This window comes from Anomaloglossus baeobatrachus, unplaced genomic scaffold (assembly GCF_048569485.1).
Source record: "Anomaloglossus baeobatrachus isolate aAnoBae1 unplaced genomic scaffold, aAnoBae1.hap1 Scaffold_2233, whole genome shotgun sequence".
In the NCBI taxonomy this organism is placed as follows: Eukaryota; Metazoa; Chordata; class Amphibia; order Anura; family Aromobatidae; genus Anomaloglossus; species Anomaloglossus baeobatrachus.
This window is the reverse complement of record NW_027441995.1, coordinates 109,407-128,084: the sequence shown is the minus strand read 5'-3', so window position 1 is coordinate 128,084 and position 18,678 is coordinate 109,407. Positions and strand designations below refer to the sequence as shown.

General features: G+C 46.9%; 1 pseudogene; it reads right to left on the bottom strand.

Annotated features, from left to right (window-relative positions):
* Nucleotides 1–16,955: 16,955 nt before the first annotated feature.
* LOC142261454 (U2 spliceosomal RNA) lies at nucleotides 16,956–17,161 on the bottom strand (annotated as a pseudogene).
* Between the last annotated feature and the right edge of the window lie 1,517 nt (nucleotides 17,162–18,678).

Here is an 18,678-nt window from a genome sequence, read left to right as displayed (position 1 = left end):
GAGTAGCGGTATGGTGACGCTAATAATGGCGTCATCACCACTCACCATCTTGGTGGAGTCCTCAAAGTTTTGGAGGATGGTACATAGGTCGGACATCCATCTCCACTCCTCAGGTGTTATGTGTGGAGTTTGACCCATTTCCCGACGGCTTAGGTGATGCAGGTGCTCAACAACTGCCCTCTTCTGCTCACATATCCTGACCAACATGTGCAGAGTTGAATTCCAACGCGTGGGGACATCACACACCAGTCTGTGAGCCGGAAGATGCAAACTGCGCTGAAAGCCGGCAAGGCCGGCTGAAGCAGTAGGTGACTTTCGAAAATGTGCAGACAGGCGGCGAACTTTTACCAGCAGATCAGACAGCTCTGGGTATGACTTTAGAAACCGCTGAACCACGAGGTTGAGCACATGGGCCACGCATGGAACATGTGTCAGCTGGCCTCGCCTCAAAGCCGCCACCAGGTTCCGGCCATTGTCACACACGACCTTTCCTGGCTTTAGGTTCAGAGGTGTGAGCCAGTGATCTGCCTGCTGTTTCAGAGCTGTCCACAGCTCTTCTGCATTGTGGGGTTTGTCACCTATGCAGATTAGCTTCAGCACAGCCTGTTGCCGCTTCGCCGAGGCAGTGCTGCAGTGCTTCCAGCTTGGGACTGGTGTGGAGGGTACAGTGGATGAGGATGCGCAGGAGGAGGAGGAGGCTGAAGAGCATGACATTCCGGAGCTGTAGAGTGTGGGTGAAACACTGACTGAGGTAGGGCCTGCAAACCTTGGTGTGGGAAGGACGTGTTCCGTCCCTCGCTCAGACTGGGTCCCAGCTTCCACAATATTAACCCAGTGTGCCGTCAACGAGATGTAGCGGCCTTGCCCACAAGCACTTGTCCACGTGTCTGTGGTTAGGTGGACTTTGGGTGAAACAGCGTTGTTCAGGGCACGTGTGATGTTTTGTGACACGTGGTTATGCAACGCGGGGACGGCACACCGGGAGAAATAGTGGCGGCTGGGGACCGAGTAACGTGGGACAGCTGCCGCCATCAGGTCGCGGAATGCTTCTGTCTCCACCAGCCTAAAAGGCAACATTTCCAGCGCAAGCAGTCGCGAAATGTTAGCATTTAGAACTGTGGCATGTGGGGTGTTGGCAGTGTATTTGCGCCTGCGTTCAAAGGTTTGCTGAATGGATAACTGAACGCTGCGCTGGGACAAGGACGTGCTTGATGATGGTGTTATTTCTGAGTAGGCAACTGCAGGTGCAGGACCGGAGGAGGCTTGTTCGCAGGCAGCATGGACAGGGGATTGGCTCGCATGCACAACCAGCGAAGACGTAGCAGTGACATTAGCAAGCACTGCTCCTCGACTCTGTTGTACTTCCCACAAAGTCGGGTGCTTGGCTGACATGTGCCTGATCATGCTGGTGGTGGTCAGGCTGCTAGTTTTGGTACCCCTGCTGATGCTGGCACGGCAGGTGTTGCAAATGGCCTTTTTAGAATCATCTGGATCCAACTTAAAAAACTGCCAGACTCGGGAAGACCTAACATTTGTACAGGCACCTTGTGTCGTGTTGTTGTTCCGGGGAATGGTTGCCTGACTTCTGCCTGGAGCCACCACCCTGCTTCTTACTGCCTGTTGGGATGCTACGCCTCCCTCCCCCTGTGCACTGCTGTCCTCGCTCTGCATATCCTCCTGCCAGGTTGGGTCAGTTACTGGATCATCCACCACGTCGTCTTCCTCTTCCGCACCCTGCTCCTCCTCCTGACTTCCTGACAATTGTGTCTCATCATCGTCCACCCCTTGTTGAGACACGTTGCCAACTTCGTGAGAACGTGGCTGCTCAAATATTTGGCCATCTGTACATACGATCTCCTCATGACCCACTTCAACATGAGCTGGCGAGAGGCCAGAATGTGCGAATGGAAACGTGAACAGCTCTTCCGAGTGTCCAAGTGTGGGATCATTAATGTCCGAGGACGTGTACTCAGCCTTGTGGTAGGAAGGAGGATCAGGTTCTGAAATGTGCGGTGCAGTATCACGGCTACTGACACTTGACCGTGTGGAAGACAGAGTGTTTGTGGTGGTGCCAATCTGACTGGAAGCATTATCCGCTATCCAACTAACAACCTGTTGACACTGGTCTTGGTTCAAGAGCGGTGTACTGCTGCGGTCCCCAAGAATTTGGGACAGGACGTGCGAGCGACTAGATGTGGCCCTTTGTTGTGGCAAAATTAGAGCTTGCCCACGACCTCGGCCTCTGCCTGCACCACCATCACGTCCACTTCCTTGTTCCTTGCCAACGCCCTTGCGCATTTTGCAATGCTGTGCTGACGTGTATTCACTAGACTTGGGCGTTATATCAAAGTTTGTGCAAATTGTGCACCTGTACGCTGCCACCGACAGGCACACACGTGCGGTTTTTAAATGCAAGCACGGACGCACTAAGAACCTAACAGGTTTTAGGAGCAAAAATTAATGATGAGAACTCTGACACTATCAGCCACTGCTGACTGACGTGTATTATACACTACACTTGTGCGTTATATAATAGTTTGGTAAAAACGCACACAAGTGCACCTGTACGCTGCCACCGACAGGCACACACGTGCGGTTTTTAAATGCAAGCACGGACGCACTAAGAACCTAACAGGTTTTAGGAGCAAAAATTAATGACGAGAACTCTGACACTATCAGCCACTGCTGACTGACGTGTATTATACACTACACTTGTGCGTTATATAATAGTTTGGTAAAAACGCACACAAGTGCACCTGTACGCTGCCACCGACAGGCACACACGTGCGGTTTTTAAATGCAAGCACGGACGCACTAAGAACCTAACAGGTTTTAGGAGCAAAAATTAATGACGAGAACTCTGACACTATCAGCCACTGCTGACTGACGTGTATTATACACTACACTTGTGCGTTATATAATAGTTTGGTAAAAACGCACACAAGTGCACCTGTACGCTGCCACCGACAGGCACACACGTGCGGTTTTTAAATGCAAGCACGGACGCACTAAGAACCTAACACAGGTTTTAGGAGCAAAAATTAATGACGAGAACTCTGACACTATCAGCCACTGCTGACTGACGTGTATTATACACTACACTTGTGCGTTATATAATAGTTTGGTAAAAACGCACACAAGTGCACCTGTACGCTGCCACCGACAGGCACACACGTGCGGTTTTTAAATGCAAGCACGGACGCACTAAGAACCTAACAGGTTTTAGGAGCGACAATTGCTGAGAAGTCTGACACTATCAGGACTGTTTTAGACTGTGTACACCAGCCCCAGATATGATGAAGGCTGGTATACGGTCACCACTAGGAATGGCTATATACCCTGCCTGCCTGCCTGCCTGCCTGTATACTGCTACAATAGTCCTGACAAGGACTCTTTTGGTCACTAGCCTGTATTCCAACCTGGCTATACCCTGCCTGTATACAGCAACAATAGTCCTGAGAAGGACTCTGCTACTGTACTCCGACCTGGCTATACCCTGCCTGCCTGTATACAACTAGAATAGTCCTGAGAAGGACTTTTGGTCACACTGTTTGCAGCCCTGCTACGGAAATAGCTATAAAGGGCCGCAAACCTTTCCCTGAAGTAGCGACCCTCTCCCTGCACTGACTGTCTGGATAGCTGTGAGCAGAGCACAGCGCGCCCGCCGGTATAAAGGCTCGGTCACGCTGTGCAGGCCGGCCAATCACTGCAATTCCACAACTAACAGGGCTGTGGCATTGCAGTGGTCTGCCAGCCAATCCCTGCATGAGGGCTGGCTCTCAAAAGAGCGCCAACATGCAGGGATGAAGACCACGAGTACAGCACGAGTATCGCGAGATTACTCGGTCCCCGTCGAGTAGACCGAGTACAGTGATACTCGTGCGAGTACCGAGTAGTAACAAGCATGCTCGCTCATCACTATTTATTAGTAAAATGGCTTACACTCCCCTTTTTTCCACTTTTTTCTTCACTACTTTTATAAAGAAATTTTTCCTTTCTTTATTCTTAATGCAATTTTATATAGCAACACCACCATTTTTTGCCACGAACATAATTTTTCTTGTCCGTCATCCCGTTCACCCTTACAGGGTTGTGGACAGATGCACTTGTCACTACACTTCTAAGACTCAATACAGGGTCTGGAGCTCAATGCTCCCTTTTTGGTTTTTTTTTCTTCTTTTTTTTCTTTTTTTCATTTTGTCCTTCTTCTTCTTCTTTTTCTGATTTTTGTCTCAAAAAGCTGATGAAATTTGAAACACTATACCCCAGTGATTTTATAAATGTTTCTCAATATATCACTTGAGAACTTTTATGGCCGGTATTGTAACAGTTGACCATCCCGGCAGTATTTGAAATACAGCAGTCAGTCCTCTGACGTAGCTCCATATGTGTATATATAGAGGTTCTTCCTCCTTTGATTGCATACTGTTCTTTTTTTGCCCTGATGAAGGAGACAGTGATCTCTGAAACACATTGACCGGAAAAAAGAATAAAGAGATGAAATAATTAACATCAGTTTCCTTTGGTGACAGCGCGGCACGCACCCGATTTTCCTCCTATACGTTATTGCTCTTCTACTAGGGGCTGCGGCTGTCGCCATTTGTAACGTGCATTTAGGGGTTGTGACTGGCACAACCTTAATAGGTGAGTGCAACTACTATTAATTATTTGTTACCTTACCAGGTAAGACCCTAATTTGTGCGTCTGCTCCAGAGTTATTTCCCTGATTATTAATATCTGACAGGCAGTGATTGATCCTGCATTCTCACCTTCCTCTCTGTTGCACATTCTTATTGTTCCTATATGCTCTCTATTTCCATCAGACTTTTTTTGTCCTTCGGTGGGGCTCTAACATATGTGCACCATTTATTATTTATTTTTATGGATTCCTTTCTTTTTTCATGCTAGCGTTCATTATGCAGTAGTCATTCATGATATATCTTATATTTGTGAATCCATTAGGGCTCTATATGTCTGGTGCATCACATTGGGTCTTTTCAGTGCACAATAGGCACCTTTTTCTGTTATGCTCTGCTGCCACCTTATGGACATCCTATCAGTGATGCCAGAAAAAAATGGACATGTCTCCGTGCAGCAATCACGGACACGCGGGTACGCCGCACGGAGACACGTGCAGTGAAAAATCACTGATGTGTGAGCAGACCCATTCATTATAATGGATCTGCGTATCTCAGTGATTCTGTTATGTTTAAAAAAAAGCACAAACGTACCAGAATCACTGACGTGTGAAACAGGCCTTATAGTGTTTTGATTTATGTATGTATTATACAACTTCTGTGGATCTTGTATGAGTGACTTTTCTTCATTTTATTGGATTGTTTTAAAATATTGAAATAAAGTCACGCTTCCTATGCATCCTTTTGTATTCTGATTGGCTACTATAATACAGTTTTTAGGCACTGAGATCGATACCAGAGGCATGGTCTTCCGCTTACCAGAGGATAAGCTCAAAAGGCTAAGGGACATAATAGAAGGGTTTAGTGCTGTTAATAAGGTGGCATTAAGATAAATGAAATATATCTTCTCGGTCTTCTCGTTTTCTTGCTGAGTTGTGCCAATGGACAGAGTTTTTTCTAGACATTTGCTATTGGAAACTCAGGGAACCAAAGCTCCTGGATAGAGTTGAGCGCGGTTCGTGGTTCGTGGTTCTCCAGTTCTAGGCTCGAGTGATTTTGGGGCATGTTCTAGATCGAACTAGAACTCGAGCTTTTTGCAAAAGCTCGATAGTTCTAGAAACGTTCGAGAACGGTTCTAGCAGCCAAAAAACAGCTAAATCATAGCTTGGTTTCTGCTGTAATAGTGTAAGTCACTCTGTGAATCAAACTATTATCACATTTCAGTGTATAGTGTGCGTGAACAGCGCCTTCAGATCACTGCTGTTTCTATAATGGCGATCGCCATTTTTTTTTTTTTTTTCTTGTCTTCCTTCCCTAAGTGCGCGCGTCTTGTGGGGCGGGCCAGCATGTCAGCCAATCACAGACACACACACAGCTAAGTTGACTTTGAGCCAGAGAAGCAACGGCATGTGTGATAGGATCTGCATGTCACATGTCCCTGCATTATAAAACCGGACATTTTCTTCACGGACGCCATTATCTGCCTTCTGCGTCTTTGGTGTCAGACATCACTGTCGCAGCTCCGTCCTCCTGAGTCCTATAGCCGATACAGCTGTATGCGCTGCATACACAGCGTTAGACAGCATAGGGAGAGCACTTTATAGCAGTCCTTTTAAGGGCTCAAACCGGCAGGGTCAGAGAGCCATAGGTGACAGGTCCTGCAAACAGCAACAGCATCTGTGTAGCCAAGGTCAGGGATTTCCTCCCTGCATTTCACCATTAGGAGGGAATAGAAAGGCAGGCTTCCATTCCTCTACCCAGAGCACCACAATCCTGCCACTGTACCCTCCTGTCCTCTGCACACTCCAACTCATTATAACTAAGCCATTATACTAGCAAACACTCAGTGTACCTAGTGGCATCCTATCTGTGGCTATTGGACTTTGCTATAGTCCCACTAGTGCAAAGACATTTGCAGAGCACGTCTGCCTGCATTGCACACTCCAACTTTTTTAAACTAAGCAATTTTACTAGCAAACACTCAGTGTACCTAGTGGCATCCTATACGTGGCTATTGGACTTTGCTATAGTCCCACTAGTGCCAAGACATTTGCAGAGCGCATCTGCCTGCGTTGCACACTCCAACTAATTTTAACTTAGCCATTATACTAGCAAACACTCAGTGTACCTAGTGGCATCCTATACGTGGCTATTGGACTTTGCTATAGTCCCACTAGTGCCAAGACATTTGCAGAGCGCATCTGCCTGCGTTGCACACTACAACTAATTATAAGTAAGCCATTATACTAGCAAACACTCAGTGTACCTAGTGGCATCCTATCTGTGGCTATTGGACTTTGCTATAGTCCCACTAGTGCCAAGACATTTGCAGAGCGCAGAGCGCATCTGCCTGCGTTGCACACTCCAACTAATTATAAGTAAGCCATTATACTAGCAAACACTCAGTGTACCTAGTGGCATCCTATACGTGGCTATTGGAGCTTGCTATAGTCCCACTAGTGCCAAGACATTTGCAGAGCGCATCTGCCTGCGTTGCACACTCCAACTAATTATAAGTAAGCCATTATACTAGCAAACACTCAGTGTACCTAGTGGCATCCTATACGTGGCTATTGGACCTTGCTATAGTCCCACTAGTGCCAAGACATTTGCAGAGCGCATCTGCCTGCGTTGCACACTCCAACTAATTATAAGTAAGCCATTATACTAGCAAACACTCAGTGTACCTAGTGGCATTCTATACGTGGCTATTGGACCTTGCTATAGTCCCACTAGTGCCAAGACATTTGCAGAGCGCATCTGCCTGCGTTGCACACTCCAACTAATTATAAGTAAGCCATTATACTAGCAAACACTCAGTGTACCTAGTGGCATCCTATACGTGGCTATTGGACCTTGCTATAGTCCCACTAGTGCCAAGACATTTGCAGAGCGCATCTGCCTGCGTTGCACACTCCAACTAATTATAAGTAAGCCATTATACTAGCAAACACTCAGTGTACCTAGTGGCATCCTATACGTGGCTATTGGACCTTGCTATAGTCCCACTAGTGCCAAGACATTTGCAGAGCGCATCTGCCTGCGTTGCACACTCCAACTAATTATAAGTAAGCCATTATACTAGCAAACACTCAGTGTACCTAGTGGCATCCTATACGTGGCTATTGGACTTTGCTATAGTCCCACTAGTGCCAAGACATTTGCAAAGCGCATCTGCCTGCGTTGCACACTCCAACTAATTATAAGTAAGCCATTATACTAGCAAACACTCAGTGTACCTAGTGGCATCCTATACGTGGCTATTGGACCTTGCTATAGTCCCACTAGTGCCAAGACATTTGCAGAGCGCATCTGCCTGCGTTGCACACTCCAACTAATTATAAGTAAACCATTATACTAGCAAACACTCAGTGTACCTAGTGGCATCCTATCTGTGGCTATTGGACTTTGCTATAGTCCCACTAGTGCCAAGACATTTGCAGAGCGCATCTGCCTGCGTTGCACACTCCAACTAATTATAAGTAAGCCATTATACTAGCAAACACTCAGTGTACCTAGTGGCATCCTATACGTGGCTATTGGACTTTGCTATAGTCCCACTAGTGCCAAGACATTTGCAGAGCGCATCTGCCTGCGTTGCACACTCCAACTAATTATAAGTAAGCCATTATACTAGCAAACACTCAGTGTACCTAGTGGCATCCTATACGTGGCTATTGGACTTTGCTATAGTCCCACTAGTGCCAAGACATTTGCAGAGCGCATCTGCCTGCGTTGCACACTCCAACTAATTTTAACTTAGCCATTATACTAGCAAACACTCAGTGTACCTAGTGGCATCCTATACGTGGCTATTGGACTTTGCTATAGTCCCACTAGTGCCAAGACATTTGCAGAGCGCATCTGCCTGCGTTGCACACTCCAACTCATTATAACTAAGTTGCATTGTCAGGGATATTTATTCTTTATTATTCTGCTGTTAATAAAGCTAGACCACCACTGCAATCTTCACCACCTCTCAATTTTTACTACCACATTTTCAGTCCACAATCTTGTCGCAATCAACATGAGTGGCAAAATGACAGATGCTGGTGGAAAGGGGAAGAGGCGTGGTGGAAAAGGCAAAAAAGGTTTTGTCTGTGGGGAAAGTGCAGCAGCACTGAATACACGTTCAGAGACAACGCTGGCAGCTGGACATGACAAAATCTCCAAGGCGTAACTGGAGAGCTCTGGCCATTTTTCTAGGTTTGAAGCCCAAAAGGAGCAAGGCTCCAGTTGCACAGTCATGGCATCGATGTTCATTTGGAGATACTCCTGTATCATCCTCTCCAGCCGTTGAGTATGTGTCAGACTTGTTGTCTCTGGTGGCCTTGCAAAAGAGGGTCTAAAAAAATTATGAAAAGATTCCATAAAATTGCTGTTACCGGCACCAGATACGGTCCTACTGGTACGGGTAGACTGTTGAAGATGACGAGACCGTCCCATGTTTGTCAAGTTACAACTGGGAGATTCCCTCCCTGCACCTGCACGGTTGTTTGGTGGAAAAGCCGAGCTAAGATCGAGTAACAGCTTCTGCTGATACTCCTGCATACGTGCGTCCCTTTCTATGGCTGGAATTATGTCACAAAATTTGGACTTGTACCGGGGATCTAATAGTGTGGCAATCCAGTAGTCATCATCACTTCTAATTTTGACAATACGACTGTCATGTTGGAGGTAGTGCAACAAAAAGGCACTCATGTGTCTTGCGCAGCCATGCGGACCAAGTCCACGCTGTGTTTGTGGCATAGAGGTGCTACCCGTTCTTTCTTCCTCTGACATCTCCCCCCAACCTCTTTCAACTGAAATTTGACCAAGGTCTCCCTCATCCGCTGAGTCTTCCATGTCCATGGACAGTTCGTCCTCCATTTCTTCATGTTCTCCTGCACCTTGCTCAACATTTCGCCTGCTACTATGCGCCCTTGTCGATCCCTGTTCCCCATGGTCCCATGCCTGCTGCGTTGGTGATGATGAACGTCTGGACCTTGGTGATGTTGTTGTCCCTTGCGCATATGAATCCTCCTGTAGTTCCTCCCCTTCATGTTGTCCCACCCCCTGACTCCGAATAGTGTTTAGCGTGTGCTCCAGCATGTAAATGACTGGAATCGTCATGCTGATAATGGCATTGTCAGAGCTAAACATATTCGTCGCCATGTCGAAACTGTGCAGAAGGGTGCATAGGTCCTTGATCTGAGACCACTCCATCAGGGTGATCTGCCCCACCTCTGCATCTCGTTGGCCCAGGCTATACGTCATGACGTATTGCACCAGGGCTCTGCGGTGCTGCCACAGTCGCTGTAACATGTGGAGAGTTGAATTCCAGCGTGTCGCCACATCGCATTTCAGGCGATGAACCGGCAGGCCGAAAGACTTCTGGAGCGATGCAAGTCGCTCTGCTGCGGCGCTTGAACGGCGGAAGTGAGCTGACAGTTTTCGTGCCCTGTTCAGAAGGCCATCTAGGCCGGGATAGTGTGTTAAAAATTGCTGGACGACAAGGTTCAACACGTGAGCCATACAAGGTACGTGTGTCACAATGCCCAGGCGAAGTGCCGCACCCAGGTTTGCAGCATTGTCGCACACGGCCTTACCAGGCTGCAGGTTGAGTGGAGACAACCATTTATTAAACTCGGACCGCAGAGCTGACCACAACTCCTCAGCTGTGTGACTCTTATTCCCAAGACATGTCAAGCTAAAGACCGCCTGATGCCGTTGCGCTCTGCTGCCAGCATAGTAATGAGGCGTGCGTGATTCCTTCTGCGCAGTGAGAACGCTGGTGGCCTGACCAGGCAGGCTTGGGGCGGAGGTGGAGGACCCAGATGAGGTGGAGGATGCAGAAGCTGTGGCGGAACTTGGACAGACAGAGGATTGACACACAAGTCGTGGGGACGGCAAGACTTGTGCAGCAGACCCTTCACCATCTATCACCATAGTTACCCAGTGCCCAGTCAGCGACATGTAACGTCCCTGTCCATGCTTACTGGTCCAAGTATCGGTGGTGAAATGCACCCGTTCACACACAGAGTTTCTCAAGGAAGCGGTGATGTTGTGTGCGACATGCTGGTGTAGCACGGGCACACCTTTCTTAGAGAAGTAGTGGCGACTAGGCATCTGGTACTGGGGCACAGCGACAGACATAAGGTCTCTAAAATCCTGTGTGTCCACTAGGCGGAAAGGCAGCATTTCGGTAGCCAACAGCTTACAGAGGGATAGAGTCAACCTCTTAGCTTTGTCATGGGTCGGAGGAAGTGGCCTTTTATTTGACCACATCTGAGGGACAGAGATCTGGCTGCTGTGTGTAGACGGTGTTGAGTAGGGTGTCCCTGGAAAAATGCAGGTTTGTGAGGAAAGTGCAGGCGGAGACATGATGTTGCCTTCATCCAACGTTGGTGCTATCGATGTCTGAGAGAGCTGTACACACTCACTTGTTTCCCCTTCCAAACCAACTGACGACCTTACAAGCAAACTGCCTGTTGCGGTTACAGTGGTGGAAGTTTGGCGTGGAAAAACAGGTGTGACAGCTGTCCCCACAGTCCTAGAAGATGAAGAGCGCGCGGATGCACTGGAAGGGGCGGGCGGTGGATGGTTCGCTCTTGCAGCATTGCAGCACAGTGAGCTTCCCACCGGGACCTATGATATTTATTCATGTGACGATTCATGGAAGAAGTTGTCAAACTGCTGAGGTTTTGACCTCTACTAAGAGAATCATGACAAATTTTACATATCACATGATTTGGGCGATCTTTTTCTATGTCAAAAAAGGACCAGGCTAGGCAAGGCTTAGAGGCCATGCGACCTGTTGATCCACCCCGAATAATGCTCATAGGCAGAGTGGTGGCTGAGGATGCAGTTGTAGACGTGCTACCAGTGCTCCGACTCTGTCCAGGAAGGCGCAAGGTAACTTCGTCGTCGGTTGCATCCTCCTCCACCGCCTCTGTTGACCTCCTCGAGTGCCTGACTGGGGGTTGACAGTAGGTGGGATCTAGAACTTCATCATCAATTGTTGTGTTTGCACTCCCCTCCCCCTCAGACCGAGCCTCTTCTTGCCCTGACCGAATATTTAAGTTGTCATCCCAATCGGGTATCTGCGTCTCATCTTCATCAGTATGTTCCTCATTGTCTATAACCACAGGTGTTACAGTTTGTGACAAAGGGTCAACATTATGCTCAGAATCTTGGTCCTCACGGCCTGAATCAGAGTCACAAAGGTTCTGGGCATCACTGCAGACCATTTCCTGTTCTGTACTCACTGTAGCTTGGGAGCAGACCTCTGATTCCCAGGCTATAGTGTGACTGAACAGCTCTGCAGACTCAGCCATCTCAGTTCCACCATACTGTGCAGGGCTGATGGAGACTTCAGAGCTGGGAGAAATCAAGTGTGATTGGGATGACAACTCAGAGGACTGGTGTTTTTTGGATGCGGTACTTGAAGTGGCTGAGAGGGCACTTGTTGGACCACTTGAGATCCATTCAAGCATTTTCCTTTTTTGCCCATCATCTACCTTTCTTCCTGTTGTTCGTGTCCGTAAAAAAGGGAGCACATCGGATTGTCCACGGTAAGTAGTAGACATCTTACTTTTGCTGGTAGATGGTCTATCTTCAGCAGATGATAATGGAGCTTTGCCACTTTCCCCACAGACAAAACCTTTTTTGCCTTTTCCACCACGCCTCTTCCCCTTTCCACCAGCATCTGTCATTTTGCCACTCATGTTGATTGCGACAAGATTGTGGACTGAAAATGTGGTAGTAAAAATTGAGAGGTGGTGAAGATTGCAGTGGTGGTCTAGCTTTATTAACAGCAGAATAATAAAGAATAAATATCCCTCACAATGCAACTTAGTTATAATGAGTTGGAGTGTGCAACGCAGGCAGATGCGCTCTGCAAATGTCTTGGCACTAGTGGGACTATAGCAAAGTCCAATAGCCACGTATAGGATGCCACTAGGTACACTGAGTGTTTGCTAGTATAATGGCTAAGTTAAAATTAGTTGGAGTGTGCAACGCAGGCAGATGCGCTCTGCAAATGTCTTGGCACTAGTGGGACTATAGCAAAGTCCAATAGCCACGTATAGGATGCCACTAGGTACACTGAGTGTTTGCTAGTATAATGGCTTACTTATAATTAGTTGGAGTGTGCAACGCAGGCAGATGCGCTCTGCAAATGTCTTGGCACTAGTGGGACTATAGCAAAGTCCAATAGCCACGTATAGGATGCCACTAGGTACACTGAGTGTTTGCTAGTATAATGGCTAAGTTAAAATTAGTTGGAGTGTGCAACGCAGGCAGATGCGCTCTGCAAATGTCTTGGCACTAGTGGGACTATAGCAAAGTCCAATAGCCACGTATAGGATGCCACTAGGTACACTGAGTGTTTGCTAGTATAATGGCTTACTTATAATTAGTTGGAGTGTGCAACGCAGGCAGATGCGCTCTGCAAATGTCTTGGCACTAGTGGGACTATAGCAAAGTCCAATAGCCACGTATAGGATGCCACTAGGTACACTGAGTGTTTGCTAGTATAATGGCTTACTTATAATTAGTTGGAGTGTGCAACGCAGGCAGATGCGCTCTGCAAATGTCTTGGCACTAGTGGGACTATAGCAAAGTCCAATAGCCACAGATAGGATGCCACTAGGTACACTGAGTGTTTGCTAGTATAATGGCTTACTTATAATTAGTTGGAGTGTGCAACGCAGGCAGATGCGCTCTGCAAATGTCTTGGCACTAGTGGGACTATAGCAAGGTCCAATAGCCACGTATAGGATGCCACTAGGTACACTGAGTGTTTGCTAGTATAATGGCTTACTTATAATTAGTTGGAGTGTGCAACGCAGGCAGATGCGCTCTGCAAATGTCTTGGCACTAGTGGGACTATAGCAAAGTCCAATAGCCACGTATAGGATGACACTAGGTACACTGAGTGTTTGCTAGTATAATGGCTTACTTATAATTAGTTGGAGTGTGCAACGCAGGCAGATGCGCTCTGCAAATGTCTTGGCACTAGTGGGACTATAGCAAGGTCCAATAGCCACGTATAGGATGCCACTAGGTACACTGAGTGTTTGCTAGTATAATGGCTAAGTTAAAATTAGTTGGAGTGTGCAACGCAGGCAGATGCGCTCTGCAAATGTCTTGGCACTAGTGGGACTATAGCAAAGTCCAATAGCCACGTATAGGATGCCACTAGGTACACTGAGTGTTTGCTAGTAAAATTGCTTAGTTTAAAAAAGTTGGAGTGTGCAATGCAGGCAGACGTGCTCTGCAAATGTCTTTGCACTAGTGGGACTATAGCAAAGTCCAATAGCCACAGATAGGATGCCACTAGGTACACTGAGTTTTTGCTAGTATAATGGCTTACTTATAATTAGTTGGAGTGTGCAACGCAGGCAGATGCGCTCTGCAAATGTCTTGGCACTAGTGGGACTATAGCAAGGTCCAATAGCCACGTATAGGATGCCACTAGGTACACTGAGTGTTTGCTAGTATAATGGCTTACTTATAATTAGTTGGAGTGTGCAACGCAGGCAGATGCGCTCTGCAAATGTCTTGGCACTAGTGGGACTATAGCAAGGTCCAATAGCCACGTATAGGATGCCACTAGGTACACTGAGTGTTTGCTAGTATAATGGCTTACTTATAATTAGTTGGAGTGTGCAACGCAGGCAGATGCGCTCTGCAAATGTCTTGGCACTAGTGGGACTATAGCAAGGTCCAATAGCCACGTATAGGATGCCACTAGGTACACTGAGTGTTTGCTAGTATAATGGCTTACTTATAATTAGTTGGAGTGTGCAACGCAGGCAGATGCGCTCTGCAAATGTCTTGGCACTAGTGGGACTATAGCAAAGTCCAATAGCCACAGATAGGATGCCACTAGGTACACTGAGTGTTTGCTAGTATAATGGCTTACTTATAATTAGTTGGAGTGTGCAACGCAGGCAGATGCGCTCTGCAAATGTCTTGGCACTAGTGGGACTATAGCAAGGTCCAATAGCCACGTATAGGATGCCACTAGGTACACTGAGTGTTTGCTAGTATAATGGCTTACTTATAATTAGTTGGAGTGTGCAACTCAGGCAGATGCGCTCTGCAAATGTCTTGGCACTAGTGGGACTATAGCAAGGTCCAATAGCCACGTATAGGATGCCACTAGGTACACTGAGTGTTTGCTAGTATATATGGCAAAATTATAGATGGAAAGCGAGAAGGGGAGGGGGGGAGAGAGGAGGCTGTAATTGACTACAAGGGTATGAGTTATGAGTGATCATAGGGATAGTGTTACATAAGTGGAAATACCTATGGAGGACCGGATGTGTAAGCGCATACCTTATACAAACCTATAGAGTGCTGATGGGTGAGAGTGTGATGTTAGATATAAGACATCCTATAGTGAATAGTGAGCCGTAATCAAGTGCAACAGGGATATTTCACGTGACTATGGGAACATGGAAGGTAAAGAAAGGGGAGAAAAAACTGTTAGACAAGGTAATCAGACATAATGTAACCAGTTGATTAGACATGACAAACATGACAAATAAAAAACAAGGAAGAATGGAACTCCATACATAGTGGAACCATATATAGTGTGAACACGAAAAAGAACCGGGCGTTAGAAAAAATGTGCACGGCCCAATGAATCAAGTCGGTTCTTCATATTCATGGTTTAAGCCCTTGGGTTCCAACGTGCCCAGAGTATATATCCAGAAAGATTCCCTTTCTTTGAGCTTCCTAATTCTATTGCCTCCTCTGCGTATGGCTGGGACATGTTCGATGACTTGGAATCTTAATTGGGCCACTGTGTGATTATGCGTCACAAAATGGTGTGGGACTGGTAATAGAATCTGCTTACAATGTATTGTTGACTTGTGCTTAGCACAAAAAAAGGGAATCTTTCTGGATATGTACTCTGGACACATTAAAACCCAAGGGCTTAAACCGTGAATATGAAGTACAGACTTGATTCATTGGGCCGTGCACCATGTCACCATGTGTGCAATTGCATTGTCCAATGGCTCACAATGGTTATGCGTTTTCATTGGATGGATAATCGAAGCCATGTTTTTTTCCTTTCTCTTGGGTTTGTTGTGTGAGTAGCCTATAGGATTAAGTTAGTTACCGCAGGCAGTGGATTTAGCTTCCTGTCTTTGGTCCAGTGGTAGATTGATTGTTTGGTCTATGAGCTGTTATGGGTTTTAATCCAGGTGAATGCCCATGGGCTGCCTATAACTGTGTGAAATATGTAGTTTTACTGGGCTGGGATGAGAGAATCCATCGAAGCATGGTGTAGGGATTGTGGTTCCTGTGTGCTAAGAAGAAAGGCTAGCACCAGCCAGAAAGCCCCATTACAGCCAATAATCAACCGCTAGCCGCTGGAACTCGTTGCTCTAGATCATGTCAAACTCTCACCAAGCAGGAATAGATACATTAGCCCACCATCCCACCCAAAGAGCAACTTCTGCTGCGCAGCTGGCTTTCTAGGCAGCAGCGCTATTGTGATGTCAGCGGGGGACATTGTGACAAGCCAGTGTTCCGTCACTTCATGTTGTGCACTGTTCAAACGGAAAATACATCAACAGGCAGACTACAGAAAAGCTTACTGACAAAGGATAGAGAGGGGCTTTCTCAGAGGGCTTTTTACAGTTTGTCTATTCCCAATTAGCCGTTTAAGTATGCTTAATGAAAGTACTAATTCTTTCATAGGCCACCCATTCTTAGTATTTGACGTTCCTTATATTGCGGTATCAGGCTTCGCAGCAGGTTGCAAAACATTCATCACCCATGACTGTCCCCAATTGGGCTCAGAAGCTAAATGTCTATCATGACCTCTCTTTTTGAAAGTCCAAGAGCAAGCAAACTCTTCCTCCAGGAGAGGGAGCCAACAGATCACTAAAGACATCATCATTGCTCAAAGAAAACACCGAAAAACAATGGAAGCTTTAATTGGAGTGGAATCTGATAGACAGCACCTGATGCCAAGTCTGCATCTTCTAACACCTGCAGTCACTGCAGCAGCTGAATCCAATGTGTCCAAAAGGGATCTATTCTATTCAATTGCAAATGATCTAGATAAGACTGAGAATAAGATACTGCACGGGACATAGCAGAGTTGGTCAAGTTGAGTGGAGATGAGTTTGCTATTTGGCACAGCTTTTGCATCAATAAAGCAAGTAAAAGGTGTGAAAGATAAAAAAAAAGGGTGAAAGTGTGAAAAGTGAATTGGCCAAATTGAGGTGCATATAAAGTTTTTGCTTTCTTTCAATTCACTAATGGGGCTCATTTGAATCAGGTGAATTGAGTTCTGCTTTTGGAAACTCGGTTAAGAAGGGGTGCACCGGTCCTGGAGGTACTGCAATACCAGGTCAATGCGTGGAGTGGACAGAGCAAGATTTTTTCCATCTCCTTGTTCTAAAAATCCATTTAATATATGGTCCCTAGAGAGGGGACGTATCAGATATTAAACTGATAAGAACAGATTTAATTTTTTTTTTTTCTGTTTATCAGTAGGACTTCAAAATAACAAAGGTGATCGCCTCCCGTTGCCTGGGAACCGTCCAGGCACAAGAGGGCTATGTGTCACCAGAAGGCACACACACTCCCTCAAGGCCGGCAGACGTGCAATCCCAGGCACCTTCCAGTACCGACCAAGGTAGCGTCCTCCGAAACTACACTTGATCTTAGCCAAAAGGCCGAGAAGCTATAACCCGAATTGGTTACGGCCTTGAGTGGCACCCTGGCCTATACCGGACACATCTTAGGGAGAGGGAGACAAACCCACGCCTACAGAAGACATTTTGTCACCCAAGCCAAACCCTTGAAAAGGCTGTTTTGCAGAGCAAAAACAAGGAGAATGGTGCTTTTTGCAGCCGCCGCCCACTGCAATGAATCTGAATAACTCCTCCTTTTGGGCACAAGCACCTCCCCTCCCCCTTGCAGTCTTTCCAATTCATGATACAAAAAGACGGACGGACAGGACAGGACAGGACCATCTGCCTGACTTTCCGTCACTGCCACCCTTTGCCATCCTTGCCCGTAGAAAGCCCTTTCATCATCCCCAAACCCTAATCTTTTCCCTTCCCTTCCCAGCTGCGTCTCACTCCCTTTCATTAGGAAGTGAGCGCAGCCTTTTCTCCGTTCTGCACATGCGCGACGTTAAACACAAATGCGCAGGTGTGCGTTCCATTAGCCTCACTGCATTCCACTCCCATACAGGAAGTGGGCACAGCTATTACTACGGTCGCACATAAAAGAACCCACGGCCACCACTGCACATAGCTGACTCCACCACAGGACACCCACTTCTACACCAACGCAGGTAAGACAGGATCGGCACCTCTATGCTCCCATTACAATCAGGCTCAGTCACCATGTGATAACGCTCTCAACTCTTTAGTTGCAGGCTCCCCTTGCTTCACCTCCACTGGCTGTGCTGCCATTTCCTCTCCCACCTGGAAGGTATACTTTATTCCACTATTTTCCTGTTTCTCTCTTCCCCCTTTTCCCATAACCTACTTTTATCTGCATTTATGGGGTATCTATATGCTATTTACATCATAGTTTTATTCATTAATATGGAAGGGAAGAGTGCCCATGAGAGTGTTGAACTGCGGAGAGCAAAAGATTAAGCTGCTCCGATTTGCCACCATTGATAAGCTGTTCTCAGTAGATACACATGCTATCCAAACAGCAGTATCCACCATTGCTTCAGCCCACCCATTCAGTGACAGCTCACCAAGTCAGCCAGAGGAGTGGTGTAAGGAATTACACGTAGACACTGACTCCACACCTTCACATCACAAGAAGGGGGTCTACAGGCTAGTGCAAGAATACGAGCAAGTCTTCAGCAAACATCCGCTAGACTTTTGAAAAATAAAAGGGGTCAAACACTACATCCCCACAAGTGCACACCCACCCATCAAAGAGAGATATAAGCCAAATCTACCTGCACATTACCAGTGTACCAAGGACATGTTGAGCAACATGAAGGAGGCTGGGGTTATCCGTGACAGTTGTAGCCTCTGGGCAGCTCCGTTGGTCCTGTTAAAGA